The sequence below is a fragment of the Macaca fascicularis genome, chromosome 5 (assembly GCF_037993035.2).
Source record: "Macaca fascicularis isolate 582-1 chromosome 5, T2T-MFA8v1.1".
Classification (NCBI taxonomy): Eukaryota; Metazoa; Chordata; class Mammalia; order Primates; family Cercopithecidae; genus Macaca; species Macaca fascicularis.
Window position 1 is genome coordinate 177,194,995 of NC_088379.1, and position 14,497 is coordinate 177,209,491.

Sequence of the window (14,497 nt, forward strand, 5' to 3'; positions counted from 1 at the left end):
AAGATTCTTCAATTCATAAAGAGATCCCTGGTTTAGCATATGTAAAAGGAGATTCTGTTGGTTCTGTGAGATGCTGTCAGTGACAAAGTCCAGAAAATATATTTGTTATATCAAACAGTCTAGATCTTACTTCTGTGGTTCATTCATAAGCACGTTGGAATAGTGCTTCTCAGCAATCATTTTGATGCTTATTTTCCTTGGAGTTTTGTGTCCATCTTTGGGAATATCTCTAAGATTTCTTTAGAAGTTGACCCAGATGAGACTTCTTTAGACAGCACTCTGGTCTTCAATGTCTTCATTCTATCATCTTTAATCAATTTACACAATACTCACTTTTTTAGAACATTGACACATCAGAAGTTACTCATATTTATAAAGCAGATTTATTTAAATTCTCTAAATAAGAACAAGGCAAAAGTTACAGGAAACCAACATCCACACAGTCTACTATCCCCTCTATTCGCTACCCAGGGAATGCTAGGAAAAGTTTAGATATTATTGACAAGCCTTTTTAGTCTTCCTAAATATAGAATTATTTTAAAACTCTGAGAAGTCTAGAATCCATCTGAACTGGAATGACTTGTTTGGTCTTGGGGAGCACACAAGAAATTCATAACCATGAGATTATGGAGGCACATCTGGAACCTGCTTAAAAGTGATAGTTTTTCTGATGCCTTGTTTACCTCACCAGGGGCAGAAATTGTTAGGAGTGGCAACCTCATAATCTTATTAACTTCTCAACACTAGGAAATCATATCTCACTTTACTAAATAAATTCACTTTCCCTTTTAATAAGAAAATAATCTCATATTTCCCTCCTTGAATCTCTAGAACTTAGCCCCTCATCCCTCAACTAATTAACTTTACCTTTTATGGAGAATATGGACACAAGCAGAAGGAAGCCACATCATCTTCTGGCCATTGATTCCACAATCTGAATTGCACTGGGATCCAAACATTTGGCCTTCTTTCTTACAGTAGTAAAAATAGCCTTGCTTTTATCCCTCCATTGGTCCTCAGATGTTGCCCCTTCTTGTATTGTGGAAGAAGTTCCCTAGAGCATTTCTCTTCTGCCACCAATACCTCTTACCTTCCTACAAGGACATTCCGTCCATATACTAAACATGTCTTAGACCATCTAATTAAAAGATACTTAAGTGTCCTTACAAGTACCACCATTAGTATAGACCTCACCTTCAATGAAACATTTTCAAAGAAAATTAACAGAATTTCTAATTACACCTTTCTACCTTCTATTAACCCTCTCCAAGCAAGTTCCCCTTCTCACCAGCCCGCTGAAATACCTCCCTCCAAGCTACCTATGATTTATATCTTGCCAAAATCAATGGCCAATTTTCTATCCTTAAAAAACTTAAACTTTGAAGCTAGTTGACTGGTTGAGTTTTCCTAGATGCCAGAAATATTTTCTTCTCCAGGTTCCATAAAAATCTAGTCTTTTGATTTTCTGTCTACAACACTGGCTGTTCTTTCTTAGTCTTTTTTCCATACTTCTTTCCTATCAAACTTCTAAATAGTGTGATTCCCAGGAATTTTTTTTTCTATTATCCTTTATTCTCTATGTAAGCTTCCTTCCTCATCCCTATTAATGACTTTAAATGCTATGCTTACACAGATGACTCTTGAACTAATGTCTTTCACCCAGAATATTCTCCTGCATTTCAGGTTTATACATCCAGCTACCTCATCAGCATCTCCCTTTGGAAGTCTAACAGGCAACTCCAACCTAGCATGGCCAAGATTAAATTACTTATTTCAACTGCCTCCCCCAGCTGGGCGCTATGGCTCATGCCTGTAATCCCAGCACTTTGGGAGGCCAAAGGGGGTAGATCAGTTGAGATTGGGAGTTCAAGACCAGCCTGACCAACATGGAGAAACCCTGTCTCTACTGAAAATACAAAATTAGCCAGGTGTGGTGGTACCCACCTGTAATCCCAGTTACTTAGGAGGCTGAGGCAGGAGAACTGCTTGAACCTGGGAGGCAGAGGTTGCAGTGAGCCAATATCGCATCGCTGCATTCCAGTCTGTGCAACAAGAGCAAAACTCCATCTAAAAAAAACAAAACAAAACAAACAAACAAAAAAACTGCCTCCCCCTAAACTGACTTCTTCTGTCCTAAATCTTCATTACATTAAGTGGAGCTACCATCCATCCAGTGGATTAGATCAAATAGTTAAGAGTAATCCTTCATCTCATTCTTTTTCCCCCACTCTATGTGGTCTGTCAACAAGCCCCTTCATTTGCCATTGTCTCCACGAGCATGATCCTTGCACAGGCTATTTCCAGCTTTCACTGAACTGCTATAACAGCATCACAATTGAATTCCTTTCCTCTATTTTTGTCCCTTACAGTTAGTTCAGCATACAGAATCCAACTGATGTGTGTAAAAGCATACACCAGAATACGTCACCTCCTGCTTAAACCTTCAGTGGGTTTCAGTTGTAATCAGATGAAATGATTGGCCATTGCCTGTGAGTTCCTTGTCTTCCTCACCAACTTCATTCCCTTTCTCTCCATCATTGCAGAAGGTGCCTGCCATACTGGATTCCCTTTTGCCTTTTGAACAAACGGAACTCATTCCTTCATCAGAGATTTAACACTTGCAGATTATCTGCCAGGAACATTCTTTGGCTGCTTCCATGTTTTGGTTCAAGTCTCATCTCAAGTGTTTTCTTCTCAGAGAAGTCTTTCCTACCCGAAATAGTCTCCAGTCATTCTCTCATGTTAACCTATTTTATCTTTTACATGACACTTATTAGTCTCTGTAATTGCTTTCTGTATTTATTCATTTATGTGCTTACTGTCTGTCTTTGCCTATGATAATGTGTGTTCTGGATGTCAGAGAATCTGTTCACCACAGCATTCCCAGTGCCCAGACTCTGTTCAGTACACAGCATGCACCCTGTGAAGGTTTCTTGTAGATTATAGAAACAGGTCTCTATTCTCTATTGATGATATTAAATTAGCAAGGGAGCATAATTTCTGGAAGGGAAAATTCTCATGGTAATTTAGCCAACACTGTGTGTTCCATTTTGTGAGTCATTTAGATACTGTCTTCTGGGAAATGTACACAGAGCACTTGCTTCACATATAATAGGCAAATTTGCTAATCCCATTCATTCCCTGTGTTTTGAATGTTACTAGGAGATACAGTGAAGAATTTGACTATGGGTTTCCCAGAGCAGTCACTAATTCAAACAAATGTTCACACATTAAATTATTTATAATAGTTCTTAGCTCTTAGAGCAAACCACAAAGACCCATTTAATCTTTATAGTTAAGACCTCAAGTCTCTTAATGGGCAGAAAGTGTTACAAAATATGGGCACTAGGAAGAGATTCTAGAGGTTGATAGAAAGAGGTAAGGATTCGAGTAGTGAGGAAGAAAAGAGGTTGGGATCTGACTTCTTCAGCTTATACAGGTGCAAGATGGGTCAGGGATGCCTATAGTATTTGTTTGAAGAAGTGGATTCAGATAGATAGATAGATAGATAGATAGATAGATAGATAGATCCCCTTAAAATAATTATTATATGCCTTGCAAGAAAAGTCATCAGCAACCAATTGAAAAACATGTAAGTGGGCAAGGTACAGTGGCTCATGCTTGTAATCCCAGCACTTTGGGAGGCCAAAGCTGGAGAATTGCTTGAGGCCAGGAGTCAAGACCACCCTGGGAAACATGGAGAGACCCTGTCGCTATAAAAATAAAAATAAAAAAATTAGCTGTTTATGGTGGTGTGTACCTGTAGTCCTAACTGCTCGAGAGGCTGAGGCAAAAGGGTCTTCTGAGCCCAGGAAGTTGAGGTTGCAGTGAACTGTGATTGTACCACTGCACTCCAGCCTGAGTGACAGAGTGAGACTCTGTCTCAAAAATACATAAATAAAATTTGAAAAGTTAAATTTGTTTCCAAAAAACCCACGTAAGCATAAGCTTTTGAATTCAGAGTATTCCAGAATGAAGCCTGCAAGCGAAATTGATAAATGAGTGATTTCCTGATATAATTGTCTGTGGGTCCACAAACGTAATTGAAATTCAATGCTCTAGCAACTACACTAAACAGACCATGGGACGGAGTGTTGAAAAGCCTTTCATTAAGACAGATGGATCTATACTTATAAAAGTGAACAAAGAAAAGACACACACACACACACACATGTTCACCATTTAATTATATATATGTAAACATTTATATACATAAATAAATAGTGAAGGTGCAAAACAAAAGCTGAAACAGCAGCAAAAGAAAAAAAAAATAGACTAGGCTGGTTAAATATCTAAGTCCTGTTCTCAGCCCTACCCCTAACAAGCTATGTTTCCAGAGATATATTACTAACCCCTCTGGACTTCAGTATTCTATACTCTAAGATGTAAAGTCTGTACTATATGTTTTATAAGATCTTTATTCAAAACAGTTGTTCTGTGTTACCAAGGAGAGTCTTTGGATGAATATCTTTTGTGGATAAAATCTTTCTCTATTCTTAGTATACTCAGATGAAGCTGCTCCTATGAGTTTTGAAAATAGGTATGTGAGGATATTTCTTTAAATAACTGAAATTGTGTCAAATATAATAACAAGCTTTGTTTTAAAAAGTTTACAACAAAACTGATTCATATCGTGTACACACTAACTACTGACTTGTAATAATTTCTGACGTGTTAGTACAAATATTTTCTCTAAGACCTTATATACGTAAATTTGTAACCTATTGTATTCACTAAGAAGCCAGAACATTCTGGAAGAAAAAGAATATTAAGAAAGGCATTGACAGGTAAACTTTCCTCAGAAATTAAATGATTATGTAATGTTAAGATGTGAGGGTCAGGTGCGGTGGCTCATGCCTGTAATCCCCGAACTTGGGGAGGCCAAAGTGGGTGTATTACCTGAGGTCAGGAGTTCGAGACTGGCCTGGCCAATGTGGTGAAACCACATCTCTACTAAAAATACAAAACTAGCTGGTCATGGTGGTGCACGCCTATTGTCCCAGCTACTCTGGAGGCTGAGGCAGGAGAATCGTTTAGAACCCAGGAGGCAGAGGCTGCAGTGAGCCGAGATCCCGCCATTGCATTCCAGCCTGGGTGACAGCACAAGACTCTGTCTCAAAAAAAAAAAAAAAAAAAAGATGTGTGATATGAAGCCATTAGCACTATCAAATCACTGCATCCTATGAATGCTAATCTGCCTAATGAAGGCAAGATTTTAGTTGGGGAACATAAAATTGCCCTAATAAGAAGACAGAGAATTTAAAAAAGAAATGCATGGAAAAGATCTGACTTTCCATTTTAAAAAGTATTATGCTTGAAATGCTGATTATTTTAGCTATAAATCATGCAACTAACTCTCTCCTTGAAACCATTAGGGTTTAAAGCTGATTTACTAAGAGTTGCTACTAATTACATGAGTTTTAAATGACACATCTGCAGTTGTATTAAGAGGAAACAAAAGCAGATGCACATACGCCTCTGATCAACAAGGAGTATTTACAGTCTACTTAATCCTTTATCTCCTTGCTTAAATGCTTTTCACCATCTGAAATTTGTCATGAGCTGTACAAAAGGTCATCATTAAAATATGAAAAGTTCCCCGCATGTGAGGAGGAAAGTTACAGAGGATACACCAGGACTTAAGGACTTAATAAAATGTTTTATTTTTATTTCCTTTCCTGGCAAAGATGCTGAATGCATTTATCTGCTTTTTTGTTCTAATTCAACAGGCCACTGCGACACCCTTAGGAGAGAGGCAAATAAGTCCAGAGTACTAAATGACAGCAAGAAACATGACATAGACTGTTAGTTCCATCCCTGAAAACATGCCCCATTCGTAAAATAAATAAGACTGTACAACTTCATGTCCTGTTAGGAAGAAATATAGTAAACAATATTACAAAGGGCTTAATCTACTTTAAGAAATATTTACTGAGAACATCCTATAGGCAAGCATGGTGCTATGTCCTCCACAAATTCCAGAGCCTGCCTATTGCACATTTATAATGTCTCAGTGGAGGAAAAGATTACTGTAAAATTTTATTCAAAGCCCAATGGAATGAATCCCATAAAAATAAATAAATAAATAAATAAGAGGCTTCAGGGAGTCAGAAAAAGATTTACTGTAGCTTGGGAATTCGGAAAATTGTCCTCATGTGTTTTCCTCTACATTTACTGATGATCTCCCACCTCCATCCTTGGTCCTGTTCCAGTTTACTGCTAAAATATACTTGAGCCAGAAAATGTATTGTCAGCTTCAGTCCCATTGATAAAGATGGTCTTCCTTCTAAATCTAAAATCCACCCAAATCTGGATATAATGCAATAGCTTCTAGGACCCTTATGTCTCTGTTTCTCAAGTTGGTCTATTTAAAAAACAAAGTGTCCTCTTGGATCCCCATTCCAAGATGAACAAGGTACGTATATGTTTTCACAGAGGCCTTTGCATCCTTCTGGGCTCTTGCCAAATCCGTTCTCAGAAACTGAATCCATCTGCTGTACTTGCAGCCCACTGGGTAGAATTCTACTACTTATGGAAAGATTAGAAATAATTGGTGCCCAAGTGTCCAACATGGAATAAACCTGTCACTGCTGTACCCTGCCACTCCACTGTCTCAACTCCTGCTATCAACAACTGTCATCACACCAGAGCTTTAGACTCTATATTATACATCAACCTGGATGCTTGGGTTAGTTCCTCAGACTAGTTCAAATAGTCTCCTGTCCTGTCTGTATTCAGTCTTCCCAATGTAGCTCTCCAACCCCATTGCTAGCTCCAAGTGACTTCACAATAAGCCAAATGAAAATAAGAAATCCTTTTCATCATGCAGGCAACATTTTTAAAAAGATTTTTTTTCAGTGCCTGGCAAGATGGCCAAATAAGAACAGCTCCGGTCTGCAGCTCCCAGCAAGATCAATGCAGAAGGCAGGTGATGTCTGCATTTCCAACTGAGGTACCCAGCCCATCTCAGGAGACTGGTTAGACAAGGGGTCCAGCCCACGGAGGGTGAGCAGAAGCAGGGTGGGGCATTGCCTCACCCAGGAAGCACAAGGGTTTGGGGAACTCCCCTAGCCAAGGGAAGCCCTGAGGGACTGTGCTATGAGGAATGGTGCACTCCGGCCCAGATACTATGCTTTTCCAATGGTCTTAGTAATCTGCAGACCAGGAGATTCCTCGGTGCCTACACCACAGGGCTGCACAAAACTGGGCAGCCGTTTGGGCAGTCACCAAGCTAGCTGCAGGAGGTTTTTGTTTTGTTTTGTTTTTTGTTTTCGTACCTCAGTGGTGCCTGGAACACCAGCGAGCCAGAACCGTTCACTCCCCTGGAAAGGGAGCCGAAGCCATGGAGCCAAGTGGTCTAGCTCAGCAGATCCCACCCCTATGGAGCCCAGCAAGCTAAGATCCACTGGCTTGAAATTCTCGCTGCCAGCACAGCAGCCTGAAGTGACCTGGGACACTTGAGCTTGGATCGAGGATGGGCGTCACCATTACTGAGGCTTGAGTAGGTGGTTTTCCCTTCACAGTGTAAACAAAGCCACTGGGAAGTTTGGACTGTGTGGAGCCCACTGCATCTCGGCAAAGCCACTGTAGCCAGACTGCATCTCTAGATTCCTCCTCTCTGGGCGGGGCATCTCTGAAAGAAAGGCAGCAGCCCCAGTCAGGGGCTTATAGATGAAACTCCCATCTCCCTGGGACAGAGCACCTAGGGGAAGGGGCGGCTGTGGGCTCAGCTTCATCAGGCTTAAAAGTTCCCACCTGATGGCTCTGAAGAGCGGAATAGATCTCCCAGCACAGCGCTCAAGCTCTGCTGAGGGACAGACTGCCTCCTCAAGTGGGTTCCTGACCCCGGTGCCTCCTGACTGGAAGACACCTCCCAGCAGGGGTCGACAGACACCTCATACAGGAGAGCTCCGGCTGGCATCTGGCAGTTACCCCTCTGGGACAAAGCTCCCAGAGGAAGAAACAGGAAGCAATCTTTGCTCTTCTGCAGTCTCTGCTCATGATACTCAGGTAAACAGGGTCTGGAGTGGACCTCCAGCAAACTCCAGCAGACTTGCAGCAGAGGGGACTGACTGTAAGAAGGAAAACTAACAGAAAGGAATAGCATCAATATCAACAAAAAGGACATTCACACAAAAACCCCATCCAAAGGTCACCAATATTAAAGACCAAATGTAGACAAATCCACAAAGATGAGGAAAAAACAGTGCAAAAAGGCTGAAAATCCCAAAAACCAGAACACCTCTTCTCCTTTAAAGGATCACAACTCCTTACCAACAAAGAAAGAAAACTGGACAGAGAATGAGTTTGACGAATTGACAGAAGTAGGCTTCAGAGGGTGGGTAATAACAAACTCCTCCAAGCTAAAGGAGCATGTTCTAACCCAGTGCAAGGAAGCTAAAAACCTTGAAAAAAGATTACAGGAATTGTTAATTAGAATAACCAGTTTATAGAAGAACATAAATGATCTGATGGAGATGAAAAACACAGCACAAGAACTTTGTGAAGCATACACAAGTATCAATAGCCAAATCAATCAAGTGGAAGAAAGGATATCAGAGATTGAAGACCAGCTCAGTGAAATAAAGCGTGAAGACAAGATTAGAGAAAAAATAATGAAAAGGGACAAACAAAGCCTCCAAGAAATATGGGACTATGTGAAAAAAACAAACCTGTGTTTGACTGGTGTACCTGAAAGTGACGGGGAGAATGGAACCAAATTGGAAAATACTCTTCAGGATATTATCCAGGAGAACTTCCCCAACCTAGCAAGACAGGCCAACATTCAAATTCAGGAAATACAGACAACAACACAAAGATACTCCCTGAGAAGAGCAACCCCAAGACACATAATTGTCAGATTCACCAAGGTTGAAATGAAGGAAAAAATGTTAAGGGCAGCCAGAGAGAAAGGTCAGGTTACCCACAAGGGGAAGCCCAATAGACTAACAGAGGATCTCTCTGCAGAAACCCTACAAGCCAGAAGAGAGTGGGGGCCAATATTCAACATTCTTAAAGAGAAAAATTTTCAACCCAAAATTTCATATCCAGCCAAACTAAACTTCATAAGCAAAGGAGAAATAAAATTCTTTATAGGCAAGCAAATGCTGAGAGATTTTGTCACCACCAGACCTGCTTTACAAGAGCTCCTGAAGGAAGCACTAAATATGGAAAGAAAAAAAAAAAACAGTACCAGCCACTGCAAAAACATACCAAATTGTAAAGACCATTGACACCATGAAGAAACTGCATCAACTAAAGGACAAAATAACCAACTAGCATCATAATGACAAGATCAGATTCACACAAAGCAATATTAACTTTAAATGTAAATGGGCTAAATGCCCCAATTAAAAGACACAGACTAGAAAATTGTATAAAAAGTCAAGATCCATCAGTGTGCTGTATTCAGGAGACCTATCTCATGTACAAAGACATACGTAGGCTCAAAATAAAGGTATGGAGGAATACTTACCAAGCAAATGGAAAGCAAAAAAAAAAAAAAAAAAAAAAAAGAGGAGGGGTTGCAATCCTAGCCTCTGATAAAACAGACTTTAAACCAACAAAGATCAAAAGAAACAAAGAAGGGCATTACATCATTGTAAAGGGATCAATGCAACAAGAAGAGCTAACTATCCTAAATATGTATGCACCCACTACAGGAGCACCCAGATTCATAAAGCAAGTTCTTACAGATGTACAAAGTGACTTAGACTCCCTCACAATAATAATGGGAGATTTTAATGCCCAACTGTCAATATTAGACAGATCAACAAGACAGAAAATTAACAATGATATTCAAGACTTGAATGCAGCTCTGGACTAAGCAGACCTAACAGACATCTACAGAACTCTCCACCCCAAATCAACAGAATATACAGCATCACATCATACTTATTCTAAAATTGACCACATAATTTGAAGTAAAACACTCCTCAGCAAATACAAAAGAATGGAAATCATAACCAACAGTCTCTCAGACAACAGTGCAACAAAATTAGAACTCAGGATTAAGAAACTCATTCAAAACCACACAACTACATGGAAACTGAACAACCTGCTCCTGAATGACTACTGGGTAAAAAACAAACTTAAGGCAGAAATAAAGATTTTCTTTGAAACCAATGAGAACAAAGACACAACGTACCAGAATCTCTGGGACACATTTAAAGCAGTGTGTAGAGGGAACTTTACAGAACTAAATGCCCACAGGAGAAACCAAGAAAGATCTAAAATTGACATTTTTAGTTTTTGTTTCTTTTTTTTTGTTTTTGTTTTTTTGTTTGTTTTTTATTATTGTACTTTAAGTTCTAGAGTACATGTGTACAACGTGCAGGTTTGTTACATATGTATACTTGTGCCATGTTGGTGTGATGTACCCATCAACTCCTCAGCACCCATCAACTCGTCATTTACATCAGGTATAACACCCAATGCAATCCCTCCCCCCTACCCCTTCCCCATAATAGGCCCCAGTGTGTGATGTTCCCCTTCCCGAGTCCAAGTGATCTCATTGTTCAGTTCCCACCTATGAGTGAGAACATGCAGTGTTTGGTTTTCTGTTCTTGCGATAGTTTGCTGAGAATGATGGTTTCCAGCTGCATCCATGTCCCTACAAAGGACACAAACTCATCCTTTTTTATGGCTGCATAGTATTCCATGGTGTATATGTGCCACATTTTCTTAATCCAGTCTGTCACTGATAGACATTTGGGTTGATTCCAAGTCTTTGCTATTGTATATAGTGCCACAATGAACATACATGTCCATGTGTCTTTATAGCAGCATGATTTATAATCCTTTGGGTATATACCCAGTAATAGGATGGCTGGGTCATATGGTACTTCTAGTTCTAGATCCTTGAGGAATCGCCATACTGTTTTCCACAATGGTTGAACTAGTTTACAATCCCACCAACAGTGTAAAAATGTTCCTATTTCTCCACATCGTCTCCAGCACCTATTGTTTCCTGAATGTTTAATGTTTGCCATTCTAACTGGTGTGAGATGGTATCTCATTGTGGTTTTGATTTGCATTTCTCTGATGGCCAGTGATGATGAGCATTTTTTCATGTGTCTGTTGGCTGTATGCATGTCTTCTTTTGAGAATGTCAGTTCATATCCTTTGCCCACTTTTTGATGGGGTTGTTTGTTTTTTTCTTGTAAATTTGTTTGAGTTCCTTGTAAGTTCTGGATATTAGCCCTTTGTCAGATGAGTAGATTGCAAAAATGTTCTCCCATTCTATAGGTTGTCTGTTCACTCTGATGGTAGTTTCTTTGCTGTGCAGAAGCTCTTTAGTTTAATGAGATCCCATTTGTCAATTTTGGCTTTTGTTTCCATTGCTTTTGATGTTTTACACATGAAGTCCTTGCCCATGCCTATGTCCTGAATGGTATTACCTAGGTTTTCTTCTAGGGTTTTTATGGTATTAGGTCTAACATTTAAGTCTCTAATCCATCTTGAATTAATTTTCATATAAGGAGTAAGGAAAGGATCCAGTTTCAGCTTTCTACTTATGGCTAGCCAATTTTCCCAGCACCATTTATTAAATAGGGAATCCTTTCCCCATTTCTTGTTTTTCTGAGGTTTGTCAAAGATCAGATGGCTGTAGATGTGTGGCATTATTTCTGAGGACTCTGTTCTGTTCCATTGGTCTATATCTCTGTTTTGGTACCAGTACCATGCTGTTTTGGTTGCTGTAGCCTTGTAGTATAGTTTGAAGTCAGGTAGCGTGATGCCTCCAGCTTTGTTCTTTTGACTTAGGATTGTCTTGGCAATGCAGGGTCTTTTTTGGTTCCATACGACCTTTAAAGCAGTTTTTTCCAATTCTGTGAAGAAAGTCATTGGTAGCTTGATGGGGATGGCATTGAATCTATAAATTACCTTGGGCAGTAATTTTAGACCAATATCCCTGATGAACATCAATGCAAAAATCCTCAATAAAATACTGGCAAACCAAATCCAGCAGCACATCAAAAAGCTTATCCACCATGATCAAGTGGGCTTCATCCCTGGGATGCAAGGCTGGTTCAACATATGCAAATCAATAAACGTAATCCAACATATAAACAGAATCAAAGACAAAAACCACATGATTATCTCAATAGATGCAGAAAAGGCCTTTGACAAAATTCAACAGCCTTTCATGCTAAAAACTCTCAATAAATTTGGTATTGATGGAATGTATCTCAAAATAATAAGAGCTATTTATGACAAACCCAAAGCCAATATCATACTGAATGGGCAAAAACTGGAAGCATTCCCTTTGAAAACTGGCATAAGACAGGGATGCCCTCTCTCACCACTCCTATCCAACATAGTGTTGGAAGTTCTGGCTAGGGCAATCAGGCAAGAGAAAGAAATAAAGGGTATTCGGTTAGGAAAAGAAGAAGTCAAATTGTCCCTGTTTGCAGATGACATGACTGTATATTTAGAAAATCCCATCATCTCAGCCCAAAATCTCCTTAAGCTAATAAGCAACTTCAGCAAAGTCTCAGGATACAAAATTAATGTGCAAAAATCACAAGCATTCTTATACACCAGTAACAGGCAAACAGAGAGCCAAATCATGAATGAACTTCCATTCACAATTGCTTCAAAGAGAATGAAATACCTAGGAATCCAACTTACAAGGGATGTAAAGGACCTCTTCAAGGAGAACTACAAACCACTGCTCAGTGAAATCAAAGAGGACACAAACAAATGGAAGAACATACCATGCTCATGGATAGGAAGAATCAATATCGTAAAATTGACATTTCAACATCACAATTAAAAAAACTAGAGAAGCAAGAGTAAACAAATTAAAAAGTAAGCAGAAGACAAGAAATAACTAAGATCAGAATGGAACTAAAAGAGATAGAGATATGAAAAACCCTTCCAAAAATCAGTGAATTCAGGAGCTGGTTTTTTGGAAAAGATCAACAAAATAGATAGACTGCTAGTCAGACTAATAAAGAAGAAAAGAGAGATGAATCAAATTGATGCAATAAAAAATGATAAAAGGGATATCACCACGGATCCCACAGAAGTACAAACTACCATCAGAGAATACTATAAACACCTCTATGCAAATAAACTAGAAAATCTAGAGGAAACAGATAAATCCCTGGACACATACACCCTCCCAAGACTAAACCAGGAAGAAGCCAAATCCTTGAATAGACCAATAACAAGTTCTGAAATTGAGGCAGTAATTAATAGCCTACCAAGCAATAAAAGCCCGGGACCAGACAGATTCACAGCCAAATTCTATCAGAGGTGCAAAGAGGATCGGGTATCATTCCTTCTGCAAATATTCCAACAGAAAAAGAGGGACTCCTCCCTAACTCATTTTATGAGGCCAGTATCATCCTTATACCAAAACCTGGCAGAGATACAACAAAAAAAAGAAAATTTCAGGCCAATATCTCTGATGAACATTGATGTGAAAATCCTCAATAAAATACTGGCAAATTGAATCCAGCAGTACATCAAAAAGCTTATCCATCATGATCAAGTTGGCTTCATCCCTGGGATGCAAGACTGTTTCAACATGTGCAAATCAATAAACATAATCCATCACATAAACAAAACCAATGACAAAAACCACATGATTATCTCAATAGATGCAGAAAAGGCCTTCGATAAAATTCAATACCCCTTCATGCTAAAAACTCTGAATAAACTAGGCATTCTTGGAACGTATCTCAAAATAATAAGAATTATTTATGACAAATCCACAGCCAATATCATACTGAATGGGCAAAAGCTGGAAGCATTCCCTTTGAAAATCCGCACAAGACAAGGATGCCCTCTCTTACCCCTCTTATTCAACATAGTATTTGATGTTCTGGCCGGGGCAATCAGACAAGAGAAAGAAATATAGAGTATTCAAATAGGAAGAGAGGAAGTCAAATTGTCTCTGTATGCAGATGACATGATTGTATATTTAGAAAACCCCATTGTCTCAGCCCAAAATCTTCTTAAGCTCATAAGCAACTTCAGCAAAGTCTCAGGATACAAAATTAATGTGCAAAAATCACAAGCATTCTATACATCAATAATAGAGTCAAATAATGAGTGAACCCCCATTCACAATTGCTACAAAGAGAATAAAATACCTAGGAATACAACTTACAGGGGATGTGAAGGGCCTCTTCAAGGAGAATACAAACCACTGCTCAAGGAAATAAGAGAGGACTCAAACAAATGGAAAACATTCCATGCTCATGGATAGGAAGAATCAACATTGTCAAAATGGCCATACTGCCCAAAGTAATTTATAGATTCAATGCTATTCCCATCAAGCTACCATTGACTTTCTTCACAGAATTAGGAAAAACACTACTTTAAATTTCATATGGAACCAAAAAAGAACCCATGTAGCCAAGACAATCTTAAGCAAAAAGAACAAAGCTGGAGGCATCATGCTATCTAACTTCAAACTATACTACAAGGCTACAGTAACAAAAACAGCATGGTACTGGTACCAAAATACATATATAGACCAAAGGAA

The 14,497-nt window shown here is 39.2% G+C and overlaps 1 protein-coding gene across 2 annotated transcripts in view; it reads left to right on the top strand.

Annotated features, from left to right (window-relative positions):
* Nucleotides 1–14,497, top strand: part of GALNTL6 (polypeptide N-acetylgalactosaminyltransferase like 6) — a 1,202,623-nt gene that overhangs the window by 605,902 nt on the left and 582,224 nt on the right. The window lies entirely within an intron of this gene.